Consider the following 5,824-nt stretch of genomic DNA (forward strand, 5'->3'; position numbering starts at 1 on the left):
AAAAAAGTCAGCATTGGCTTCTAATTTTAGTCTTTTCTGAAAGTCCTGTGAAAACCAGCAAACTTGCTTGCTGGGTTGTTCCTGGAGACTAATTTACCTCTATGTGGACTTGAGGAAGGGTATAGAGGTGAAGGGCTGTATCCAGGGGCAAAAGCCGAGGGATGTGAATGGTCACATCTGTGGGACCAGAACTGTGTGAGACCCCACAGGAAATCACAAAAGAGGATGTGGAAGCCATAGACCTGCCCTTCAGATGTTCCTAAGACTCATCACGGAGACCCAGATAAAGCACGAGAAGGCCCAGAAGGCAGAAGCAAGCTGTGGAGACTTCTCAGAACTCTGAGCTTTAGAAGATCTTTCCAGAAAGTCGGGATGGACTCTGAGATAGCCATTCCAGAGGCAGGAATTCTAGAATGGACGGTGAATAAATTGAACAGAAGCCGGGTAATGCGGCACCAGCGTGTAACCTGAGAGTTCTGGAGCCTGGGGTGGCAGAAAGGTGAATTTGAGGATAGCCTCAACTATAAAGAAAGTTTGAAGCCTACCTGGGCTATCTAGTGAGACCTGGTCTCACCAAATGAACAGATACGTAAGCATGACCTGTGTGCAGAGGTGTTTGCTGGTTCAAATCCATATGGAGAATGCATCGATATAGCATGGGGATTCCTGACACACTGTCACATGGCTAAATTCCAGAATGAGATGAAGCCAGTTGGGGGGTGGGGGTGGGGAGATCCCGCAAACAAGGCCCTACATGCCCTTCAGTTGGAAGGCAGCAGTGCTGTGGGCTGGGATAAATGAGACAACTCTAGGTAGCCGCTGAGCACTGACTTATGAGGTCAAGAGACATGTTAAGTTCCTTTCTCTAACTAGGAATAGGCACTTATTGCTTTAATCATGGGTTTCCTCGTCTGTGAATCACCCACAGTAACTGCATCCCAAGTGGGATTGTGGTAAGAATGAGAAACTAGTTCACTTTTCTCCATTTACATACGACCCGCCGCCCCAACCCCCCAGTACAGACCCTGCTTAATCTGGAACTCACTATATACACCAGGCTGGCTTCAAGGAGATTCACCAGCCTTTGCCTACCTAAGTGGCTTATAGTTGCCACTATCCTGGTCTCTACAATTTTTATAGCCTGAGAGTTCTCGTCTCAAAAGGAGTCGGGTAGGAGGAAACACTTTTGGTCTCCACGTGGGCATCTTCTTCAGTAGCTGCTCCAGTAAACAAGGGTTGGGGGCTGGCAAGGCTGGCTGCCTGGTGGAAAGAATAAAAGCGAGTCGCTTTTGCCTTCTTCGACCTTTCCCAGATAGGTGGGCAGTAGTAGGAGCTGTAAGGGTGCAGAATCGTTGAGGGCACTGTACCTCAGAAGGAACCATTTCCATCCAATTTTTACCTGAGAAAGAAGGTGAGACCCAAAAGTTAAACTACCAGGAAATCAAGGGGCAACTCGACTACCCCTGCAGGAAAGGATCTTAATGTTCGATCAGTCTGCATTTTGGATCTCAGGACAAGATTTTCTTTTCCTTAAATGATCTAGAGTGCCCCCAACGCCTTTGGGGCAGAACGTGGTATGTCTTAGAAAACTTGAGTAGCCCCAGTGGCTCTCCAGCTTCGGGTCCTACTCTCAGCCGGTCTCACAGTTCCCTGCCTATATTAAAGGGTGTCCTCATCTTTCCAGTTCCCGAAGGTCAGCCTTAAAAAAAAAAAAAAAAAAGCCGACTCTGCCAAGTAAGCTCGCGTCGCGGACTCTTGTCAGAACACCCGCACCTTTCCCAGCCCTACACCCGGGAGCAGACCCTGGCACCTGCCCCTCCCCAGCAGCCATTACACGATGTTCTCAGAAAGTTAGTTTTCAGTCTCCTCCTCCCTCTACCCACAACCCATCCGGGTGCCGGACTGGAAGCATCTTGAAAGTAGGAAGTCATTCTCCTACTGGCCTCTGCCTTGGGACATTCAGATCACTCCCTAAGGGATGGAGCGCAGAGGGGGGAGGGGGACGTGGACGGGTGCAGAACCCAAGCTGCCGCAGACCCGGCAGCCCAGCCCGAACCTTGGGATGGGGGGGGGGGGAGGTTAGTACTTCGCCCTCTAGGGCAGGCTCCAGCCTAACCCAGCCCACCCGGCTCAGCTCCGACTCCCAAAGGCGTGCCCACCCAGCCAGGTGATCTCGAACCTTCTCCCTCACACACCCCAACAACAAACAACCCTCTGCGCTCTCCATCCGGAGAAAGGAGGTGGAGCCTGACCTCAGCCGGAGGCTGCTGCAGCTACGGGGGAGGGGGAGGGGGCTCACTGCTCCAGCCCATGGGGGGAGTCTCCTCCTGAGAGTGACAAGGGTGGGCGGCCTTGGCGGGTTCCCAAGCGTCAGGACAGTCTTCTCCCAGCAGTGTCGACCCTCCACCGGCGAAGGGAGAATACAGAAGAGGTGGCTTTAGTGAGTGCGACTTGTGACTATTCCTCTCTGGCTGAAGCACCCTCGGGCCCCTCTCCGCCATTTATGACCACCCCCCCCCCCATCCCTTCTAGCCCTGAGGGCTGAATGAACCTATGTGCCTAGTAAGCGGCGGAGAGAAGATGCTGCTTTGCTGTGCTCTAGGGAGCCGAGGTGTGCCCATCCCCCAGCCTTTTGACGGGTGGGGGTGCAGGCGGACCCCAGGGACGCCGACTAGGGCAGGAAGGAGCCTGAAATAGGTTTAAGCAGCAGTTGTTGACACTGCAGGGAGGCAACTCGCGTGTGGGTTAGAGAATGCATTTTAAGGGGAAGGACAGGGGACCCAACGAGGCGAAGTCTGTGTCAAAGGGAAGGAGAATACAGAAAGGGCTTTCGCTGGGAGGGGCAGCCTGCAAAGACTTCCCTGGCTAGCAATCTGGAGGGTAGCGCTGGACAGATGGGGGTTTGGGGCATAGCACCATGGAATGCAATCCCTAAAGTCTAAGCGCTGGCGGCTTATATGAAGACTGGTCCCACACAGACCCCTACATCATCCTGATCCCTCAGACCCATCCTGCGGCCCTTAGAGATGAGAAACGATCCTCTTCTTTGATGGGTGCTCATCAACTGGCTCCCTGGTAGCAGGAGGGGGCCCAACCCTTTTGGTTTAGTTACAAAGAGAGCACTTCTGACTCTCCCATCCCTAGGGAAAGAAGTCACAGCAGGTAAAAACCAGGCTTATACACTTGGCGTTGCCTGGGGGCAAATAATTTCCGGAGGTCCCTTTAAGGAGTGGGTGTTCTGATCCCTTTAAGAGTGAGCGGGTCCCAGCAAAAGGACTATAAAAGTCTAACTTTATTTCCTCACCCCTGGGGGGCTTCCTTTGATGGGGGAGGGGGCAAGTATTGGCGATGAATTTAATCTATGGCAAGGAGTCCCTCCAAAAGAGAGCCATTCCTTCATCTCTTCCAGTGGGGCTTAGGGGCCAGGCTGCTCAGTGTTCTAGGACCTGGAATCTGGAAGGTCTGAGGTGAGGCAGGGGAGGGCTGCCTGCCCACAATCAGAAAGGAGACACCTGGGCATGACATCGAGGCAGGTGAGAGTGGTCGGTGCTAACTTCACAGAAACTGTGCTGCGGGCTTGGGTGCCTTGCCCCGTGCCAGTGGCTGGATCTCAAGGCAGGCGGTCTGCCGGGACTGCTGCGGCAGCGGGGGAGGGGGGGTTGGGGGGCGGGGTGCCTCTCGTCTGAACTGGGGATGACAGAGCTGCCAGTCTGTCCCTGCTGTCAGTCTGGTTGTACATGGTGGGGGAAGGGTGAGCAGCATGTTCTCTCGGGCCCTGGATTTCTCCTTTTCTCGGCTCTCCTGCTTCGAGGGAGCTAACTCATGGGTCTGGAGGTGCATGGGTAGAGATAACAAGCCTCTGCAGAGGGGGACAGTCATGGAGACCTGATGAATCCATCCATTTCCAGACCATCCATTTCTAGATCAAATGACAAACTCTTTTTGGTGAGAGAGAGGAAAGGTGACAGCCCCCAGGCAGTGGCACAGCTGTTCTGGTGGAGTGGGATGGGAGCTGCATGCACTAAGGAAGAAACCATGGGAGCAGGAGCCTTTCCCAGATGTGCTGATTAAGGCTTCTTATAAAGATAAAGGTCGTGTGTGTGTGTGTGTGTGTGTGTATTAGTGTGTGTGTGTGTGTGTGTGTGTGTGTGTGTGTGTGTGTGTGTGTGTGTGTGAGTTTTATCCGGGACCGTAATGGTCAAAGGCAGGGTAGAAACCCCGGGGTTGATATTAAATAGTTCTACAACAGGAAAGGCTCTGGATTGGAAGGAGGATTGTTCCAGATGCAGGGGTTCCTGAAAATAGAGTGAAAGAGGACAGGAGGCCAAAAACTCCCTTTGGGGTACACGCAGACTGTCTAAAACCCTGGCCTCCTCTTGGCTGGCTGGTGGACCAGCGTTCAAAAGCAAGAGAGAGGGGGGACCCAGGAGATCAATGGGCTGCTAAAGGAGGAACATCAAGTGCCTTTAGAAAGCCCGCACTCCTCCCTCCAGACCCCACCCCCAGCCATAAGCCCACTGAGCCAGAGCCTCCTGGGGCAAATGAGCCAGCCACCCACAGGGAGAGCTCTGAGGACAGAGTTTCTTTGGCTATTGAGCAGGCTGGGCTACTTAAGCTCCTGGGTCCTCCACCTTCAGTCCCTCTTCCCTTCCACCTGGGTCCCAAATAAATCAACTTCTCCTGGTACCGGCACCACAGGGGTTTACCTGAAGGTGCCAGGGTGAAGCCCACTCCAGCAGTCTTGCTCTGGCTCTGTCAGTTTCCAGGTTAAACGTGGGCTGCCGTTTAAGTTTCTTTCCCTGTGACCAGTTAAATTTTTTCTTGATCCTCACATTCTCAAACCACCCCACCCCTATCATCAGAGTCTGCTCTCCTGCCTTGCTCACTTAAGTGGCCAGAGATACCCTCTACTCCCAATTTGAGGACCGGGGTCTACCATGAGACACGGTAATGGACTTGGCTGAGGAGAGGGGCTAATTTTGTGAGATGGGAAGTACAGCTGGCCTGTAAGTGTTGGGGAGCACTGCAGAGCACCTTTGCCTTGGGAGGCTCAGTGAAGGGAGAAGTCCTTCAGTGCCCTACTTTCCGAGGTTTGGGATTTTGCCTTCCCTAAGGATGGGAAGTAGAAGGACAGAGGTACTAAGAGACTTTGGCCCTTTGAGAAGTTGGCGTACCACGATTTTAGTACGGCCTTGGTAAATCGTGTCCTGTAGACTAGCTAGGCAGCCTGGGAGACCCCGGGGGAGGTAAATGAATTCTCATTCTCATTCTCTCTCTCTCTCTCTCTCTCTCTCTCTCTCTCTCTCTCTCTCTCTCTCTCTCTTGCTATTGCCCAGCCACAGAGGCTGGCAGCCCTAGTTACCTTAAAAGCTGCCCGGGTCAGTGCGAAAGGTGGGGAACTGTATAGAGCGCAGGAGGAGCCCCTAAGTCACTCTCCGAGGCTCGATTTTTCCTGCTTACTAACCAGGCTTCCTCAGCACTCTGGGCGCTTCTCTGCCCTAGGCGTTCCAGGGCCCAGCCCCTCCCCGGCTGCTCCCAGGCTCGGGTGACTTGACACTACCCTTTTTTGCTCCTGCTCCTTTACCTCCCAAAGCGCCCCTCCCCCGCCTGAATTGGGAATGAGGCTTTGTTCAGGGGTGGACTCGGTATTTCTCAAGAACCTACTGTGTGCACATTACAGCTCCTTGAAGTGAAGTCCTGGGCTGGCTCTGGCGCTACAAGGTGTCCAGGACACAGCCCCTTCCCGCACCTCCCAGGGACTTCCCACCCCTTCGTATGACCTCAGCCTGCTGTGCCCACCCACCCAGCTGACCCCGAGAGCGTG

Source organism: Mus caroli, chromosome 2 (assembly GCF_900094665.2).
Source record: "Mus caroli chromosome 2, CAROLI_EIJ_v1.1, whole genome shotgun sequence".
NCBI lineage: Eukaryota > Metazoa > Chordata > Mammalia > Rodentia > Muridae > Mus > Mus caroli.